General features: G+C 36.5%; 1 pseudogene; it reads left to right on the forward strand.

Moving 5' to 3' along the window:
- The first annotated feature begins 904 nt into the window (after nt 1-904).
- On the forward strand, nt 905-16,810 carry LOC110573052 (annotated as a pseudogene).
- Nucleotides 16,811-22,038: the final 5,228 nt, after the last annotated feature.

A 22,038-nucleotide genomic window follows, 5' to 3' on the forward strand; every position in this document is an offset into this window, starting at 1 on the left:
AAAATGTCTATACTACCCAAAGCAGTCTACATATTTAAAGCAATCCCCATCAAACACCACCGGCATTTTTCACATAGCTAGAACAAACAATCCTAAAATTTGTATGGAACCACAAAAGACCCCAAATAGCCAAAGCAATTCTGAGAAAGCAAAACAAAACTGGAGGCATCACAATTCCAGATTTCAAGCTATATTACAAAACTGTAGTCATCAAGACAGTATGGTAATGGCACAAATACAGACACACAGATCAATAGAATGGAATAGAGAACCCAGAAATGGACCCACAACTATATGGTCAACTAATCTTTGGCAAGGCAGAAAAGAATATCCAATGGAAAAAAGACAGTCTCCTTAGCAAATGGTGTTGGGAAAACTGGATTGCAACATGCAGAAGAATAAAACTGGACCACTTTCTTACACCATATACAAATACAAATTCAAAATGGATGAAAGACCTAAATGTGAGAAAGGAAACCAACAAAATCTTAGAAGAGAACACAAGCAGCAACCTCTCTGACCTTGGCCATAGCAACTTCTTACTAGACATGTTGCTAGAGGCAAGAGAAATAAAAGCAAACATGGACAATTGGGACTTCATCAAGATAAAAAGCTTCTGCACAGTGAAGTAAACAATCAACAAAGCTAAAGGGTAGGTATCCAAAATCTATAAATAACTTATTAAACCCTCCCCCCCAAAAAAATAATCCAGTTAAGAAATGGACAGAAGACATGAATAGACACTTTTCCAAAGAAGAACTCCAGATGGCTAATAGACATATGAAAAGATGCTCAACATCACCATCATCAGTGAAATACAAATCAAAACCACAATTAGATACCACCTCACACCTGTCAGGATGGCTAAAATTAACAACACAGGAAACAACAGGTGTTGGCGAGGATGTGGAGAACAGGAAACACTTTTACACCGTTGGTGGAAATGCAAACTGGTGCAGCCACTCTGGAAAATACTATGGGCTTCCTGAAAAAGTTATAAATAGAACTAAGCTATGACAGATCAATTGCACTACTAGGTATTTACCCAAGGGATACAAAAATACAGATTCAAAGGGGTGCATGCACCCTGATGTTTATAACAATATTATCAATAATAACCAAACTATGGAAAGAGCATAAAGTGTCCATCAAATGATGAATGGATAAAGAAAACATGGTGCATATATACAATGGAATATTGCCTAGCCATCAAAAAGAATGAAACCTTGCCATTTTCAATGATGTGGATGGAGCTAAAGAGTATAATGTTAAGCAAAATAAGCAGTTAGAGGAAGACAAATACCATATGATTTCACTCATACAGGGATTTTATTAAACAAATCAGATGAATATATGGGAAGGGAAAAAAGAGAGATGGAAGCAAACTCTAAGAGACTCAATGATACAGAACAAACTAAGGGTTGATGGATGGAGGTTGTGGAGGGATGGGCTAAATGGGTGATAGGTATTAAGGAGGGCACTTGTTGGGATGACCACTGGATGTTATATGTAAGTGGTGAATCGCCGAATTCTACTCATGAAACCAATATTACACTATATGTTAACTAACTAAAATTTAATTAAAAATTTGGAAAACAAATAAATAAAAGTGAATTGATATGAATAGGTGTCAGACTCTTCAGGATTGTTTTAAGGGAATACACTGTGGATAATTATTAAGTAACCAAAGCCAAAAAGGAGTAATACTCTGAATGATCTGAAAAGGAAAGAAAAGAGCTTTAGTATTCAGACTATTTCCTTGTAATGGTATTGCACCTAGATATTGGATTTCTGGGTTTTAGAATTTATGATAGCAAAATTCAAAGGTTATTTGAATAATTTTCTATACTGGTCAACACCTTAATTGAGTTAGGCATCTTGTAAATAAGGCTAATCTAATTGCCAAATTTATTGTAAATAATAATTAATAATTTCTCAAATGAGTAATTAATATCAAGTTTTTCTCATGTGCCATTTTATTTAATTTTCAAATTAAACTGTAATTGAGATATAATTATTATCTTCTAGGTAAAGAAAATGATACTTTAATTATTAACCTTGCAAAGCCAATACCACCAGTAAATGGCAAAGCCAGAATCAAATTTGAACCCATGTCCCTATTACTAATACCAATGCCTCTGCTCTCTTCTATGGGCTTTTGCCTTCAGAGAACGCTGCTGCTACCTGAAAACTTAATAGTGTCAAGGTGATAATCTTGAGAAATAATGAAATAAGGTGAGAAAACTAGATAAAGACTAGAAGAAAAATAGGATTACTAAGCACTTTTATCAGGAGCTACTTAGCATTTTTAAAAGTTATTCCACAACTGAAATAGGAGCTAGAAATACATAAACAATCTAGATGTAAGTGAACCTTGAGTGAAGCAGGTAAGAAGTCCTGAGTCACTCTTCTCACTGGTAATCCAAGAAAATCAATTAAAGGAAGTGGATATGATAGCAGCAACTAATTTAAAGCATTAGTTTTTATGTCTCTTTGAGATGATATTTCAGTAGAGGTTTGTTTCAAATTCATTTTATGTGTTGGAGTGAAAGTCTCTTTAAGAAGATGTAACATAAAATCCGTTCATCCAACAAAGGCTTATTGATCACAGCTGTGTATGATACTCTGTGCTTGGTGATACTGGATATGCAAAGATGAAAAAAATATAGTCCTTGCCCTCTAGAAAGGAATGTAGAAAAATATACAAATTGAAGAATTATAGCATGTAAAAAGTAGTTTATGATATTTACAACAAAGTGGAATGTAACTGATGCTAGGAGAGTAAGAAAAATTCAATACTACAGTAATAATCTTGAAATTTTATTTTTGTTATCTGAGATATTTTTTTATTATGTTCAATTAGTCAACATATAGTACATCATTAGTTTTTGATGTAGTGTTCAACAATTCATTAGTTCCATATAACACTCATATCCTGAGTATTTTAAAGTATTTTTTGTAATCTAGTTCAACACCAGTGGAAATATGTAAAAGAGTAAGTCCAAAAAAAAAAAAACCCTCAAGTTTAAACTTGAGCATTAATGGTAAAAGTTTGAATTAGAGTGACATCACTGAATATGGCAGAGTAGGGAACTCCAGGGCTCTGTCCCCTCCAAAAAAATAAATAAGTAAACTGGAAAAAAACTGCAAGAATCACATTTTGTAGAATTGTAGAATCTATTCAAAAACTGAGAACAACCAGGGGAAATTTTAATGATGAAAGAAGCTACTGTATTCTGCAGGAAGCAGGCACTCAAAATTTTTGCTTACCATCCACCACTCCCAAGTCTGGCATGGTCTGAAGACAGCAGCCCACAGTCTCGCAGAGGTTGCTACTGATAGAGGGATAAACACAGGCTTTATATTTTTTTAATTGTGGTTGTGTGTCTTGAACTATCTGGTGGCTTCTTAATGACCATTGGAAATTCTTGGCTCTGTTTTCACTGACTTGGAGCATTATCAGTACTGGATGGCTTCCTGGTCATCTTTTGTCAAAAGGATTTTAAGGCAAAAATATTGGACACAACAGCCTGGGCCAAGAAAAAACAGTTGGGACAACAATAGACAGATCAGAAAGCCTGGCAATGAAGATGATGGAAAGGCAAATTGGGGAGGAAAAGAGGCTTTTTAAAGCTTTAGTGTATACTGGTATATGGGGGTATCAAGAATGTCACATCCATAAATGAAGTGAAAAGAAAACTCATGGACTAGGGAAAAAAAATATTTGTAGAGTATATATCATATAAGGGGTTAATATCCAAAACATATAAAGAACTCATACAACTGAATAGCAACAAAACAAATAACCCAATTTAAATATGGGCAAAGGACCTGAATAGACATTTCTCCAAAGAAAATATATGAAGGCCAACAGGAAGATGAAAAGATGCTCAACATCACTAGTCATTAGGAAAATGCAAATCAAAACCACAATGAGATATGACCTCATTCCTGTTAGAATACCCATCACCAAAAAGACAAGAGATAAATGTGGATGTGGAGGAAAGGGAACACTTGTACACTTTTAGTGTGACTGTAAATTGGTATAGCCACTATGAAAAATAGCATGGATCATCCTCAAAAAATTAAAAATAGAACTACCATATGATCCAGCAATTCAACTTCTGAGAATATATTCAAAAGTAATGAAAACACTAACTCAAAAAAGATATCTGTACCCCATGTTCATAGCAGCATTTTTTATAATAACCAAGACATGGAAACACCTAAGTGTCCATCAATGGATGAATGGATAAAGTAGCTGTGGTATATATAAAATGGAATATTATTTAGCCATAAAAATACAAGGAATTCCTATCATTTGTGACAACACGGATGGCCCTTAAAAGCATTATGCTTAGAGAAATAAGTCAGACAGAGAAAGACAAATACTATACTATCTTACTTATATGTGGAATCTAAAAAAAAAAAAAAAAAAAAACCTTATAGGAAAAGAGATCAGACTTGTGTTATCAGAGACAGGGAGCAAAAATCGGAGGAAGGTGATTAAAAGGTACAAAATTCCAGTTATAAGATAAATAAGTACTAGGGATGTAACTTACAACCAGATGACTGTAGATAACACTGTTGTATGCTTTCTGGTTAACACTTGAACAATGTGGGGGTTAGGAGTGCCACCCTCTGTGCAGTCAAAAAGCTGCATATAACATTTGACTCCCCAAAATTTTAACTATTAACAGCCTAATGTTGACTGGAAGCCTTACCAATAACATAAATAGTAGATTAACACATATTTTGTATATGTATTACATACTGTACTCTTACATTAAAGTAAACTAGATGATCTTTAGCTAGTGAGTGTCAATAATAAACAGGCAGCTCAAAAAAGATAAGCATAGGACAATAAGCATAGGAACACGTGCTAAATATTATTTTGCAGGGAAATTAAAATAAAACTTTAGAACGAGAATACTTAAAATTTAAAAACCTAACAATATGTTGGAGAGGATGTGGAGTAGCTGTTAATCTACCATATCATTGATATAAGTGAAATATTATATATGTTTTTATTTTAACAGGTTTTTTTGAGGAAATTAACATACAATAACTGCATTTATATAAAATAGATAATTTGATAATTTTGACACATGCACACACATCTGTGAAATCATTCCAAAATCAAAATAATGAACATTTCCATCCTCCCAAACTTTCCTCATGCTCTTTTGTTTCTCTTCCCTTCCTCTCTTCCCTGCTCCTTGGACCTTAAAAATCATTGTTACACTTTGCAATACTATACGTTAGTTTGAATTTACTTAAATTTTATAAAAATTGAATAATATGTATGTTTTTGGTTCCAGTTTATTTTATCAGTTAGCACTATTTTGAGATTCATCAATATTGTTGGGTATATTAATAGCTCATCACTTTTCATTGCTGAATAGTATTCTATTATATGGATACCTCACAGTTAATTTAACCATTCACATGTTAATTGGCATTTGGGCTGTTTCTGATTTTTTTATTATTACAAATAAAGTTGTTATTAACATTTAAAAAAGTAAACTAGAGAAAATAAGATAGTATTTAAGAAAAACATAAGGAAAAGAAAACACATTTATAGAAGTCTACTGTATTTATCAAAAGAAAAATCCACATGCAAGTGGACCTATGCTGTTCAAACCCATGTTGTTCAAGGGTCAACTGTACAGGAAAGTGTTAAGAGAGTAAGTCCTAAGAATTCTCATCACAAGTAAAACATTTTTTCTTTTTTTTATTCTTTCTTTTCTTTTTATTGTATCTATATGAAAAGATGGATGTTAGCCGAAACTACTGTGGTACTAATTTCACAATATATGTAAATCAAACCGTCATGTTGTATGCCTTAAAATTATACAATGAAGTATGTCGTTATTTCTCACTAAAGCTGAAGTGGAGGAGAATGTGACATTCATACCTAGGGCTGAATACCTGTTCAGAAAAGACCTGAGAAGAGCCTAAGTTTTCAGCTATGGCTCACCTTTAGATTTGGTGCAAATAGGAAATAAATGCTAAAGTAGAGTTGTAAATATCCTGGCTAAGCACTGAAAGAGTATTCCAATACAGAACCAATCTTCAAAGAATAGCAAAGTATTTTTTTTTCATTTTCTCTTTTTTTTCTTGGCTCCAAACATTAAAAAAAAAATTTTTTTTTAAGATTTCACCCATTTATTTGACAGAGAGAGATAGTGAGAGCAGGAACACAAGCAGGGGGGATGGGAGAGGGAGAAGCAGGCTTCCCACCGAGCAGGGAGCCCGATGCGGGACTTGATCCCAGAACCCTGGGATCATGACCTGAGCCTAAGGCAGATGCTTAATGACTGAGCCACCCAGGCACCCCCTAAAAAAAATTTTTTTAGAAAAGAGTTGACCACTGGGACACCTCAGTGGCTCAGTTGGTTAAGTGGCTGACTCTTCATTTCAGCTCAGGTTGTGATCTCAAGGTCCTGAGATCAAGCCTCGCTTTGGGCTCTGCACTCAGCAGGAGTCTGCTTGAGGATTTTCTCTCTCCCTCTCCCTCTGCTTGTCCCCCCACTCACTCTCTCTCGTGCTTTCTCTAAAATAAATAAATAAATCTTTAAAAAAAAATAGTTGTCCACTAAGATAATGGAATACTAACTTCAGTGCCTAAACACCACAAAGAATACAGACTTTAAACAAAGAGCTTACAAAAAACCACTAAATAAACAACACACAACGAGTAGCAACAATAAACCCCAGCGAGAGAGGAGAATCCGAATTCCATAATATGATTTTCAGAGTTGCCATATTATAATATTTGAACTGTCCATCTTTTAACAACAAAAAAAATTATATGGAACACAGAGAAACAAGAAGGTACGAACCAGTCAGGAAAAAAAATAAATGAATAAAAATTATCTCTAAGGAAGCCCAGACATTGGTCTCACATGAAAAAGTTTTTAAATCAACTGTCTTCAATATATTCAAAGAACCAAATGAAACAGGGAGAATGATGTCTCACCAAATAGAAAATATCAATGAAAAGATTCAAAAAGGAGCCAAATAGAAATTCTGGAACTAAGAAGTGTAACTGAAATAAAAAATTTACTATAGGGGTTCAACAGCAGATTTGAGCAGGCTGAAGAAAGAATCAGAGAACTTAATGATAGGTCAATTGAGATTATCCAATCTGAGGAACAAAAGAGAAAATACAGAAAAATAAACAGAACCTGTGGGATACCCTAAAATATATCAATATACACATAATAGGAGTCCCAGAAGAAGAGAGAGAAAAGGGATTTTTAAAAATCTAAAAAAATAATGGCCAAAATATCACAAATCTGATTAAAGATATTAATAAACACATCCAAGAAGCTCAACAAACTTCAAGTAGGACAAACACAAAGAGATCTATATCTAGACACATTAGTCATTTTGTCAAAAGACAAAGACAAAGAAACAATCATAAAAGAAGTGAAAGAAGAAATTTAATTTGTACAAGGGATGCTCAATAAGATTATCAGCAAATTTCCTTCCAGGAACTATGGAAGCTACAAGGCAGTGACAGGACATATATAATGTACTGAAAGAAAAAAAAACTGTCAACCAAGAAATTTCTATCTAGCAATCCATCCTTTAAAAATGATGGAGAAATGAAGATATTTCCAGATAAACAAAAAGTGAGAGAACTTATTGCTAGCATACCTTCCCTACAACAAATATGAAAGGAACTCTTGCAGATAGAAATAAAACAATACTAGACAATAACTCAGTCATCTGACAAAATAAAGAACAGTAAGGTAACAACATAGATAAATACAAAAACTGGTATTGTTGCAATTTTGGTTTGTGAATCCTCTTTATTTCCAATAATATTTAAATAATGAATGCATTAAAAATAATTACAAATCTATGTTAATGAACACACAATGTATAAAGATATAATTTGTGACAATAGTGAGTGGGAATTAGAGGATGGCAGTGAAAAGGAGGACCCTAGACTCACCTTGTCCCACAAATACAACTAGGTAACTATCAAATCACCCTAAATACTCAAGAAATTGACCTAAAGATTGGCAGAACAAACTCCACGGCTAAAGGTAAGGAAGAGGCCATGTTGAAGAAGATAGTAAGTGTGGAGACTCACTCTCTATCACTAATGAAAGTCAGAAGAGAGAAATGGAATCACTACAGTGGGGAGGAAGTCACAGTTATGGAGAAGGGTGAGAGACAAACTAATACACAGAGGAGCATAGGGAGAAAACAAATTCCCTGACAATTTTCTTGGAAATCAAGAGGGGCTGGATTTCGTGAATTCTTGCAACCATCAGGGTTTAAAGCCTGGAGATTTAAAGGTCAGTATGTTTGGCTCTGGGAGAGCTCAGAGGACATTGGGGCTGCTCTTGGAGAGAAAGCAGGGCAAAGAGCCAGGGAACATACAGTGTGGAAACAGTGATCAGAAGAACACCTTGGGCACAGAGTAGAGAGGTTATTACCTCATCTCAGAGCACATCCCAGTGCTAAAATGTTCACAAAGAGACCCCTCCAGGAACAAGGGAACTGGTCAGTACCATTTCCCCTCCCTTCAGCATGAACACAGAGCCACCTGTGGGAACCAGGGCAGTGCCAACACTTGCTACCTAACTTGCTCACACCAAGCCCTACTCCCCCAGCACACCATAGAACCACCCTCCCAGTCACGTTGCCTCAGTCCCAGCATAGTACACCCCCAGAAGACTAGCCCAAACCACTGCCAATACCATACCTCCTTACCTGGGAGTTTTGCAAGACCTCAGTTCCAGGGACAGCAGTGACAGGTCTTATTTCACAAGCAGACCAGAACACATCTAGTTACAACATACTACATTGAAGCCAGTGACCAAACACTGGCCACAACAGGCAAGGAGAGCTTCTGCAGACTATTGGCCTGAAGGATAAAGCAGCAAAAACAAAACATCAGAGCACACACAGCACACACTGAAAGACACTTCCTGAAGTGCCAGGCCCTGTGGAATAGGAAACAGCACACAAGGAACTACAGAACCTCTTATACATAAGGCCATTACATGCAAGAACAGGAGACATAGCTGACTTTCCTAACAAACGAAAATGGACACAGAAACGTAGACAAAATGAGAAAACAGAGAACTTTATCCCAAATGAAAGAACAGGGCAAGGCAATGGTTAGAGATCTAAGCAAAACAGATACAAGTAACATGCCTCATGGGGTATTCAAAGTAATGATCATAAAGATACTCACTGGACTTGAGAAAAGAGTGGAAGACATGAGTGAGACACTTAACACATAGATAAGAAAAACACAGCAGAGATAAAGGGCTCAGTAAATGAAATGAGAAACACACTTGATGGAATGAACAGCAGGCAAGAAGAAGCAGAGGAATGAAATATGAAATAGTGACCTAGAAGATGAGTAATGGAATTAATCAAGCTGAACAAAAAAGAAAGAAAAAAATTATGTAAAATGAGAATAGATGTAGGGAATTCAGTGACTCCATCAAGTGAAATAACATTAGTATTATAGGACTCAGAGAAGAATAAGAGAGAGAAGAGGGGGTAGAAAATTTATTTGAAGAAATAATAGCTCAAAACTTCCTTAATCTGGGGAAAGAAACACACATCCAGATCCAGTAAGATCAACAAAAACAAATGCACACCAAGACATATACTGATTAGATTGTCAAAATATAGTGATAAAGAAATAATTTTAAATGCAGGAAGACAAAAGAAGACAGTAAGTTACAAAAGAAAACCCATAAGGGAAGGGGGAGAATTCTCAGCAGAAAGTTTCCAAGCCCGAATGAAGTAACATGATATATTCAAAATGCTGAGTGGGAAAAAATTGCTGCCAAAAATATTCTATCCAGTAAGGCTAACATTCAGAATAGAAAGAGAGATAAAGTTTCTCAGACAAACAAAAACTAAAGGAGTTCATGACCACTAAACCACCCCTGCAAGAAATATTAAAGGAGACTATTTGAGTAGAAAGGAGAGAACAAAATTGACAGTACAAATGTAGGAAACACAAAAACAGTAAAAATGAGTATTTCTGTAAAAAAAACACTTAAGGAACTCACAAAATAAAAGGATGTATTATATAATAACATATACCTAAAATTTGGGGAGGAGAGGACTAAAGAAATGGTTCCAACTTAAACAACCATCAATTTAATATAAAGAGCTATATGCAGAAGAGGTTATATACAAACCTAATGGTAACCATATATCAAAAGCCACTAATAAATATGCAAAGGATAAAGAGAAAAATCCAAATATATCACTAAAGAAAGTCAAAAGAAAGAAAGACAAGAAAGGCTCAGAGAAAACCTTCAGAAACAATCACAAAGCTAATAATAAAATGACAATAAATCATATCAATCAAAAATTACTTTGAATGTAAATGGACTAAACACTCTAATGAAAAGACATAGGGTGACAAAATTGATTTAAAAAAAAAAACTCACCTATATGCTGCCTAAAACAGACTTATTTTAGACATACAGTCACCTGCTGTTTGGAAGTGAGGGTATGGAGAAACATCGATCATATAAATGGATGTCAAAAGAAAGCTGGAGTAGCAATATTTACATCACACAAGATAAACCTTAAAACAAAGACAGTAATAAGAGACAAAAAGGACAATATATAATAACAACAGGGACAATCCAACAAGATACAACATTGGCAAATATTTATGCACCCAACATAGGAATACCCAAATACATAAACAGTAAATAAAAATCATAAAGGAACTAATTGATAATATTACAGTGTTAATAGAAACTTTAACACTCTGCTTACATCAATTGACAGATCATCTAAACAGAAAATAAACAAGGAAATAATGGCTTTGAATGATAGACTGGAACAGTGGATTTAACAGATACATTAAAAACAATCCATCCGAAAACAGCAGAATACACATTCATTTCAAGTGCACATGGAACATTCTCCAGAATGCATCACATAGTAGGCCAGAAAATAAATCTCAACAGACTCAAGAAAATCAAAGACATATCATAAACTTTTTCAGACCATAATGTTACGAAACTGAAGTCAATCACATCACAGGGAAAAAAATCTGGAAAGACCAAAAATACATGGAAATTAAATAACATGCTACCTGGGGCACCTGGGTCCCCAGTCCTTAAGCATCTGCCTTTGGCTCAGGTCATGATCCCAGGGTCCTGGGATCAAGCCCCGCATCGGGCTCCCTGCTCAGCGGGAAGCCTGCTTCTCCCTCACCCACTCCCCCTGCTGGTGTTCCTGCTCTCGCTATCTCTCTGTCAAATAAATAAATAAAACCTTACAAAAATGACTATAAAAATTACTTTATTAAATAAATAAATAATAACATGCTACCAAACAATGAATAAGTCAACAGGATAAAAGAAGAAATTTTTTTAAATATTTTATTTATTTATTTGACAGAGAGAGAAAGAGACAGCGAGACAGGGAACACAAGCAGGGGGAGTGGGAGAGGGAGAAGCAGGCTTCCCGCCGAGCAGGGAGCCCGATGCAGGGCTCGATCCCAGGACCCTGGGATCATGACCTGAGCCGAAGGCAGACGCTCAACCGATTGAGCCACCCAGGCACCCCAAAAAAAGAGATTTTAAAAGTACATGGACACAAATGAAAATGAAAATAAAACCATCCAAAACTATTGGGATAAAGCAAAAGCTGATCTATGAAGGAAGTTCAAAATAATACAGGCCTAACTCCCAAAGCAAGAAAAATCTAAAATAAACAACCTAACATTTCACCTAAAAGAGCTAGAAAAAGAACAACAAACAAAACGTATAACAAGCAAAAGGAAGGAAATAATAAGGATTAAAGCAGAAATAATTGATATAGAAACTAAAAAACAATAAAACAGATCAATGAAACCAGGAGCTGGTTCTTTGAAAAAAATCAATAAAATCAATGAACGTTTAGCTAGAATTATCAAGAAAAAAAGAAAAGACTCAAATAAATAAAATCAAAAATGTGAAGAGAAATAACAACCAACACCACAGAAATACAAACAATTATAAGAGAATATTATGCAAAACTCTAGGTCAACAAATTGGACAACCATGAAGAAATGGATAAATTCTGAAATGCATACAAACTACCAAAACCAAAACAGGAAAAAATAGAAAACTTGAATAGACCAATTGAATCAGTAATCAAAAAAGAAATTGAATCAGTAATCAAAAAACTCCCAACAAGTAAAAGTCCAGGGCCAGATGGTTTCACAGGTGAATTCTAACAAACATTTAAAGAGGAGTTATTATCTATCCTTTTTTTTAAGGATTTTATTTATTTATTTATTTGACAGAGAGAGACACAGCAAGAGAGGGAACACAAGCAGGGGGAGTGGGAGAGGGAGAAGCAGGCTTCCTGCTGAGCAGAGAGCCCGATGTGGGGCTCGATCCCAGGACCCTGGGGTCACAACCCGAGCCAAAGGCAGATGCTTAACGACTGAGCCACCCAGGCACCCCTATTCTTATAAAACTATTCCAAAAAATAGAACAGGAAGGAAAACTTTGAAATTCACTATATTAGGCCAGCATTACCCTGATACTGAAACCAGACAAAGGTTCCACTATAAAAGAGAACTACAGGTCAATATCCCTCAGGAACATGGATGCAAATGTTCTCAATAAAATACTAGAAAAACAGAATCCAACTTCATATTAAAGAAGCATTCACCATAATCAAGTAGGATTTATTCCTGGGTTGCCAGGGTGGGTCCAATATTCGCAAATCAACCAACATGATACATCACAACAATAAGAGAAAGGATAAAAAAACATGGTCATTTCAATAGATGAACAAAAAGGATTTGACAAATTACATCTATTCATGATAAAAACTCTTAACAATGTAGGTTGAGATGGAACATACCTCAGCATAATAAAGGTCACATATAAAAACCCACAACTAATATCATCCACAATAGGGAAAACTGAGAGCTTTTCTTCTATGATCAGGAACAAGACAGGGATATCCACACTCACCACTGTTATTTAACATAGTAATGGAAGATTGAAAGTGAGGGGGTGGAGAACCATTTATCATGCAAATGGACATCAAAAGAAAGCTGGAGTAGCAATCGTCATGTCAAACAAACTGGATTTTAAACCAAAGACTGTAATAAGAGATGAAGAAGGACACTATATCATAAAAGGGTCTATCCAACAAGATGATCTAACAATTGTAAATATTTATACCCCTAACTTGGGAACAGCCAATTATATAAACCACTTAATAATGATATTAAAGACTCATTGATAATAATACAATAATAGTAGGCGACTTTAACACCCTACTCACAGCAGTGGACAGATCATCTAAGCAGATCAAAAAGGAAATGATGGCATTGAATGACACACTGGACTAGATGGACTTAACAGATATATTCAGAGTATTTCATCCTAAAGCATAAGAATACACATTCCTTTGGAGTGCACATGGAACATTCTCCAGAATAGATCACATACTAGGTCACAAATCTGCCCTCAACTGGTAAAAAAAGTTTGATATTATTCCCGCATATTTTCAGACCAAAATGCTTTAAAATTTGAAGTCAGCTACAAAAAAAATTGGGAAGGACCACAAATACATGGAGGTTAAAGAACATTCTACTAAAGAATGAATGGGTCAACTAGAAAATTAAAGAACTTAAAAAATACATGTAAGCAAATGAAAATGAAAACACGACAGTCCAAAATCTCTGGGATGCAGCAAAGGCAGTCCTAAGAGGGGAGTATATAGCAATACAAGCCTTTCTAAAGAAACAAGAAAAGTCTCAAATACACAACCTAACATTAAACCTAAAGGAGCTGGAAAAGGAACAGCAAATAAAGCCTAAATCCAGCAGGAGAATAGAAATAATAAATATTAAGCAGAAACCAATGATATAGAAAAAAAAAAAAAACAGTAGAACAGATCAATGAAACTAGGAGCTGGTTCTTTGAAAGAATTAATAAGATTGATAAACCCCTAGCCAGACTGACCAAAAAGAAAAGAGAAAGGACCGGGGCGCCTGGGTGTCTCAGATGGTTAAATGTCTGCCTTCAGCTCAGGTCATGATCCCAGGGTCCTGGGATTGAGTCCCACATCGGGCTTCCTGCTTGGCGGGGAACCTGCTTCTCCCTCTCCCTCAACTGTTCCCCCTGCTTGTGTTCTCTCGCTCTCTCTGTCAAATAAATAAATAAAATCTTAAAAAAAAAAAAAAGAAAAAGAAAAAAGAAAGGACCCAAATAAATAAAATCATAAATGAAAGAGGAGAGATCACAACCAACACCAAAGAGATACAAACAATTATATGAGCAACTATGTGCCAACAAATTAGGCAATCTGGAAGAAATGGATGCATTCCTAGAAACATATAAACTGCCAAAACAGGAAAAAATAGAAAACCTGAACAGGTCCCATGACCAGCAAAGAAATTGAATCAGTAATCAAAAATTTTCCACCAAAAAAAGTCCAGGGTCAGATGGCTTCCCAGCAGAATTCTACCAAACATTCAAAGAATTAATACCTATTCTTCTGAAACTGTTTCAGAAAATAGAAATGGAAGGAAAACTTCCAAACTCATTCTATGAGGCCAGCATTACCTTGATCCCAAAACCAGACAAAGGCCCACTAAAAAGGAGAATGACAGACCAATATGCCCGATGAACATGAATGCAAAAATTCTCACCAAGACACTAGCTAATCGGATCCAAGAGTACATTAAAAGGATCATCCACCACAACAAAGTGGGATTTATTTCTGGACTTCAATGGTGGTTCAACATCTGCAAATCAATCAAAGTCATACACCACATTAATAAAAGAAAGGACAAGAACCATAGGATCCTCTCAATTGATGCAGAAAAAGCCTTTGACAAAATACAGTATCTTTTCCTGATTACAACTTTTCAGAGTGTAGAGATAGAGGGAACATTCCTCAATATCAAAAAACCATCTATGGAAAGCCCACAGTGAATATCATTCTCGATGTGGAACAACTGAGAGCTTTTCTCCTAAGGGCAGGAACACAACAGGGATGTCCACTTCTACCACTATTGTTCAACATAGTACTAGAAGTCCTAGTCTCAGCAATCAGACAACAAAAAGAAATAAAAGGCATTCAAATCAGCATATAAGAAGTAAAACTTTCACTCTTCACAAATAACATGATACTCTATGTAGAAAACCCAAAAGACTCCACCAAAAATTTGCTACAACTGACACAGGAATTCAGCAAAGTCACAGGATATAAAATCAATGCGTAGAAGTCTGTTGCATTTCTATTCACTAACAATGAGGGAGAAGAAAGAGAAATCAAAAATTGATCCCATTTACAATTACACCAAAAACCATAAGATACCTTGGAATAAATCTAACCAAAGAGGCAAAGGATCTGTACTCAGGAAACTACAGAATACTCATGAAAGAAATTGAGGAAGACACAAAGAAATGGAAAAACATTCCAATCTCATGGATCAGAAGAACAAATATTGTTAAAATGTCTATGCTACCCAAAGCAATCTACACATTCAGTGCAATCCTTATCAAAATACCATCAAGATTTTTCACAGAGCTGGAATAAACAAGCCTAAAATTTGTATGGAATAAGAAAAGACCCCAAATACCAAAGGAATGTTAAAAAAAAAAAAAACTGGTGGCATCACAATTCTGGATTTCAACCTCTATTACAAAGCTGTAATCAAGACAGTATGGTACTGGCATAAAAACAGACACATAGATCAATGGAACAGAAATGGACCCTCAACTCTATTGTCAACTAATCTCCAACAAAGCAGGAAAGAATATCGAATGGAAAAAAGACAATCTCATCAACAAATGGTCTTGGGAAAATTAGACAGCCATGTGCAGAAGAATGAAACTGACCACTTTCTTCAACCATACACAAAAATAAACTCAAAATGGATGAAAAACCTAAATGTGAGACAGGAATCCATCAAAATTCTAGAGGGGAATGCAGGAAGCAACCTCTTTGACCTTGGCCACAGCAACTTGTTGCTACACATGCCTCCAAAGGCAAGAGAAACAAAAGCAAAAATGAACTTTTGAGGCTTCACCAAGTTAAAAAGCTCCAAAGCATGTACGTTGGATAAACTGACCAGTGTGTTTATCCCTAATCCATTTACTGGTTCCCATAAGCTGAGAGAACGTCTCTCTCTCATCATTTTTCCTAAGGAACAGACTTAAGTATGCCCTAACAGAAGATGAAATAAAGATCTGTTTGCAGTATTTTATCAAGAGATTAATGGCAGGGTCAGAATATAACCCACACTGGTGGTTTTATGAATGTCACCAGCATTGACAAGACTATGGAGAATTCTCACCTCATTTTTACACCAAAGGTCACTTTGATGCTCATCATATTACACCTGAGGAGGCAAAGTATAAGTTGTGCAAAGTGAGAAAGACCTTTCTGGGGACAAAAGAAATCCCTTATCTGATGACCCATGATGTTCATACCATCTGCTATCCTGATCCCCTCATCAAGGTTAATGACACCATTCAGATTGATTTTAAGAGTGTAAAGATTACTGACTTGATCAATTTTGACACTGGTAATCTCTGTATGGTGACTAGAGGTGCTAATCTGGGAAGAATTGGTGTGATCACCAACAGAGACACTCTCTGGTTCTTTTGATGTAGTTCATGTGAAAGATGCCAATGGCAACAGCTTTGCCACCTGGCTCTCCAACATTTTTGTTACTGGCAAAGGCAAAAAATCATGGATTTCTCATCTCCATGGAAAGGATATCCACCTCATCATTGCTGAAGAGAGAGCCAAGAAACTTATGGCCAAACAGAGCAGTGGGTAAAATGGTCTGTAGGTGACATGATTGGAAGTCCTTCTACTTAATTAAAGATAATGCAGCTAACTGAAAATAATAATAATAATAATAATAATAATAAGATAATGCAGCACACAACACAAAAATAAAGATGTTAGTTGTAATCCCTAGGGTAACCATGAAGAAAAAAAGTTTAAAGATATACAGAAAAAGAAAGAAGGCAGTAATAAAAATGCTACACAAGAAAAAAAAATCATAAAACAAGGTTTTAATGAAAAATTTAAAAACGTAAAAGGTATGGCATTATAGAAAACAAATTACAAATGGCAGATGTAAATCCTTACTTATCAGTAATTACTTTAAATTTAAATGATTAAAGACTCCAGTTAAAAGTCAGAGCTTGGTAGAATGGATTTTAAAAAAGGATTCAACTATATGATGTCTCTAAGAGTTTCACCTTAGATCCAAAGATACAAATAGTTTGAAAAAGAAAGGATGGAAAAGAGATATCCATGCAAATAGTATCAAAAAGAGATCTGGTGCTGCTATACTAATATCAGACAAAATAAACTTTAAGTTAAAAATTGTTATGAGATGAAGAAGGATATTATAGATTGATAACAGGGTCAATATATCAAGGAAATGCATCAATTATAAATATATTTACATCTAAAAACAGAACCATAAAATATATGAAGCAAAAACTGACAGAATTGGAGAAACAGTTCTATAACAGTAGGAGACTTTGATACCCCACTTTCAATAATGAATAGAACAGCTCAACAGAAGATAAATAATGAAACAGATGACTTGAACAACGCTATAAACCAATTGGGCCTAACAGACATATACAGAACACTCCTCCTACCAACACTGAAATACATGTTTTCCTCGAATACACATGGAACATTCTCCAGAATAGACCATTTAAGACTGCAAAAACAAGTCTCAATGCATTTTAAAATACTGAAATCATACCAAGTATCTTCTCCTACCACAATGGAATGAAACTAGAAATCAATAGCAGTAGGAACACTGGAATATTTGCAAATATGTGTAAATTAAATAACACACTCTTAAATAACCAAAGGGTCTAAGAAGAAATTACAAGCAAAATCAGAAAATAATTTGAGATGAATGAAAATGAAAACACAACATACCAAAATGATAATTGTGTTTGCAGGAATTTTTAACAGTGATACCTATATCAAAAATGAAGATCCCTTGGGCGCCTGGGTGGCTCAGTTGGTTAAGCGACTGCCTTCGGCTCAGGTCATGATCCTGGAGTCCCAGGATCGAGTCCCGCATCGGGCTCCCTGCTCAGCGGGGGGTCTGCTTCTCCCTCTGACCCTCTTCCCTCCCGTGCTCTCTGTCTCTCATTCTCTCAAATAAATAAATAAAATCTTTAAAAAAAAAAAAAAATGAAGATCCCAGGGCGCCTGGGTGGCTCAGTCATTAAGCGTCTGCCTTTGGCTCAGGTCATGATCCCAGGGCCCTAGGATCAAGCCCCGCATCAGGCTCCCTGCTCAGCGGAAAGCCTGCTTCTCCCTCTCCTACTCCTCCTTCTTGTGTTCCCTCTCCTGCTGTGTCTCTCTCTGTCAAATAAATAAATAAAATCTTAAAAAAAAATAAAGATCCCAAGTCAGTAACCTAACCTTATACCTTAAGTAGGTAAAAAAAAAAAGAGAAAGCGACATCCAAAGCCAGCAGAAAGAAGGAAATAATAGAAATTAGAGCAAAGGAACAGAAAAGCGACCACTTTCTGGAAGGTACGACGTGCGGAGAAGTGAATCCAAGGTGATATTCAGGAGGATAGATGGCAGGGGAGGGGTCTGCATAGGCCGCTTCTGGCAAGTGATAGAGCCAAGGAGCACAAAATCAGAACTTTTAGCAGTCCGCTCCGCTGAGGGACCTCACTCCAGTGGCTAAGTGGGGGGTGGAACCCTCGTGGGACAGTGTGGTCTCAGGACCCTCAGGGTCACAGAAAGACCGGGGATGCCTGAGTGCAGCAGAGCTCCCAGGTATCAGAGCAGGGAAGCCAGCTGCAGAGACGGAGCCGAGGTGCAGGCTCTCAGCTCGGGCTTGTCATAAACTATGATCCGGGGCACAGTCAGGCCACTGCTCCTCCAGCAGGGACTCAACAAGCAGCAGATCCGGGGAGACTCACCTTCCTTCCCCAGGAGGAGAGGCACAAGAGTGCACCACAGGGATCTGCTGGGTTTGGAGACTCCACACGGGGTTGGGCGCCAGAGATAGAAACGCGCGGTCACAGGCCAGGTGAGAACGGAGTGGGGCTGGAGACCGGGGAGACGGGAGTGACTGACTGCTTTTCTCTGGGGGCACACTGAGGAGCAGGTCCCCGAGGTCTCGGCTCCTCTGGGAGGAGATTGGGAGGCTGCCATTTTCACTCTCTGCCTCCAAAGCTGTACGGAAAGCTTGCAGGGAACAAAAGCTCCCAAGAGCAAGCCCGAATAGATTATTTAGCCCGGATGGGGCAAGGGTGGGGCAATTCAGACTCCGGCAAAGACATTTGGGAACCACGGCAACAGGCCCCTCCCCCAGAAGATCAGCGAGAACAGCCAGCCAAGACCAAATTTACCCATCAATGAGAACTGCAGAACTCCAGCGCGAGGGGAATACTGCACATAGAATCCATGGCTTTTTTACCATGATTCTGTAGTCTTTCAAAGTTAATTTTTTTTTAACTGTCTTTTTTTAACTGTCTTTTTTTTTTCAATTTTTCATTTTCCCTTTTTCAACCAACATCTTATCAATCCCTTTTTTAAAAAACATTTTTATTTTTCATTTTTAGAGTCATATTCTATCCCTTCATAGTAGTTACCCTTATTATTGGCATATATATATATAAGTTGTTCTCTCTTTAAAATTTTGAGATAGTTTCTTCTAACAGATCAAAATATACCCTAAATCTCTAGTGTATGGTTTTTTTCTACTCCCCTTCCTGATCACATTCTCTCCCTTTTTTTCTTTTTTTTTTAATCCTCTTCTTTCTTTTTTTCAAACAACTTCTTAGAAATTCCTTTTATAAAATTTTTTATAATTTTCATCTTTACAGTCATATTCCATCCATTCATCATATCAACCCTTATTTTTGTACATATATAAGTTTTTCTTTCTTTAAAATTTTGGGAGGCACCTTCTTCTAACAGACCAAAATACACCCCAAATCTAGTGTGTGGCACTGATCTATGTACCAGCCTGATCATATTTGATCATAATTTTTTTGTTTGTTTTGTTCTGTCTTTGTTTCTTTTTATCTTTATCTCTTTCTTTTTCTTTTTTTCTTTTTCTTTTTTCTCTCTTTCCCTTTCTTTTCCCCCTGCTTCAGGTCTTTTCTGATTTGTTTAGAATATACTTTCTGGGGACGTTGTTACCCTGTTAGCATATTGTTCTTTCATTAATCTGCTCTCCTCTGGACAAAATGAAATGACAGAAAAAATCACCTCAACAAAAAGAACAAGAGGTAGTGCCAACTGCCAGGGAACTACTCAATATGGACATCAGTACAATGTCAGATGTGGAGTTCAGAATCATCAATTTAAAGATACTAGCTGGGCTTGAAAAAAGCATGGAAGTTATTAGAGAAACACTTTCTGGAGAAGTAAAAGAACTAAAATCTAACCAAGTCAAAATCAAAAAGGGGCGCCTGGGTGGCTCAGTTGGTTAAGCAACTGCCTTCGGCTCAGGTCATGATCCTGGAGTCCCTGGATCGAGTCTCGCATCGGGCTCTCTGCTCGGCAGGGAGCCTGCTTCTCCCTCTGACCCTCCCCCCTCTCATGTGTTCTCCCTCTCTCTCTCATTCTCTCTGTCTCAAATAAATAAATAAGATCTTTAAAAAAAATCAAAAAAGCTATTAATGAGGTGCAATCAAATATGGGGGCGCTAACTGGTAGGATAAATGAAGCAGAAGAGAGAATTAGTGATATAGAAGTCCAAATGATAGAAAATAAAGAAGCTGAGAAAAAAGAGAGCTAAACAACTACTGGATCACGAGGGCAGAATTCGAGAGATAAGCTATACCATAAGACAAAACAACAATAGAATAATTGGGATCCCAGAAGAAGAAGAAAGAGAGAGAGGGGCAGAAGGTATAATGGAGCAAATTATAGCAGAGAACTTCCCTAATTTGGGGAAGGAAACAAACATCAAAATCCAGGAAGCACAGAGAACCCCTCTCAAAATCAATAAAAATAGGTCAACACCTCGATATATAATAGTAAAATTAATGTGTCTCAGAGACAAAGAGAAAATCCTGAAAGCAGCTCGGGAGAAGAGATCTGTAACCTATAATGGTAGAAACATTAGACTGGCAACAGACCTATCCACAGAGACCTGGCAGGCCAGAAAGGACTGGCAGGATATATTCAGAGCACTAAATGAGAAAAATATGCAGCCAAGAATACTATATCCAGCTAGGCTGTCATTGAAAATTGAAGGAGAGATAAAAAGCTTCCAGGACAAACAAAAACTAAAGGAATTTGCAAACACAAAACCAGCCCTACAGGAAATCTTGAAAGGGCTCCTCTAAGCAAAGAGAGAGCCTAAAAGAAACATAGACCAGAAAGGAAAACAGACAATATACAGGAACACTCACCTTACAGACAATACAATGCCACTAAATTCCTATCTTTCAATAGTTACCCTGAATGTAAATGGGCTCAATGCCCCAATCAAAAGACACAGGCTATCAGATTGGATTAAAAAAAAAGACCCATCGATATGCTGTCTGCAAGAGACTCATTTTAGACCCAAAGACACCCCCAGATTGAAAGTGAGGGATGGAAAACAATTTACCATGCTAACGGACACCAAAAGAAAGCTGGGGTGGCAATCCTAATATCAGACATATTAGATTTTAAACCAAAGACTGTAATAACAGATGAAGAAGGACACTATATCCTACTTAAAGGGTCTATCCAACAACAAGATCTAACAATTGTAAATATCTATGCCCCTAACATGGGAGCAGCCAATTATATAAGGCAATTAATAACAAAAGCAGAGAAACACATTGACAACAATACAATAATAGTGGGGGACTTTAACACCCCCCTCACTGAAATGGAGAGATCATCTAAGCAAAAGATCAACAAGGAAATAAAGACTTTAAATGACACACTGGACCAAACGGACTTCACAGACATACTCATAACATTCCACCCCAAAGCAATGGAATACACATTCTTCTCTAGTGCCCATAGAACATTCTCCAAAATCGATCACATCCTAGGTCA

Source organism: Neomonachus schauinslandi, chromosome X, assembly GCF_002201575.2.
Source record: "Neomonachus schauinslandi chromosome X, ASM220157v2, whole genome shotgun sequence".
Lineage (NCBI taxonomy): Eukaryota > Metazoa > Chordata > Mammalia > Carnivora > Phocidae > Neomonachus > Neomonachus schauinslandi.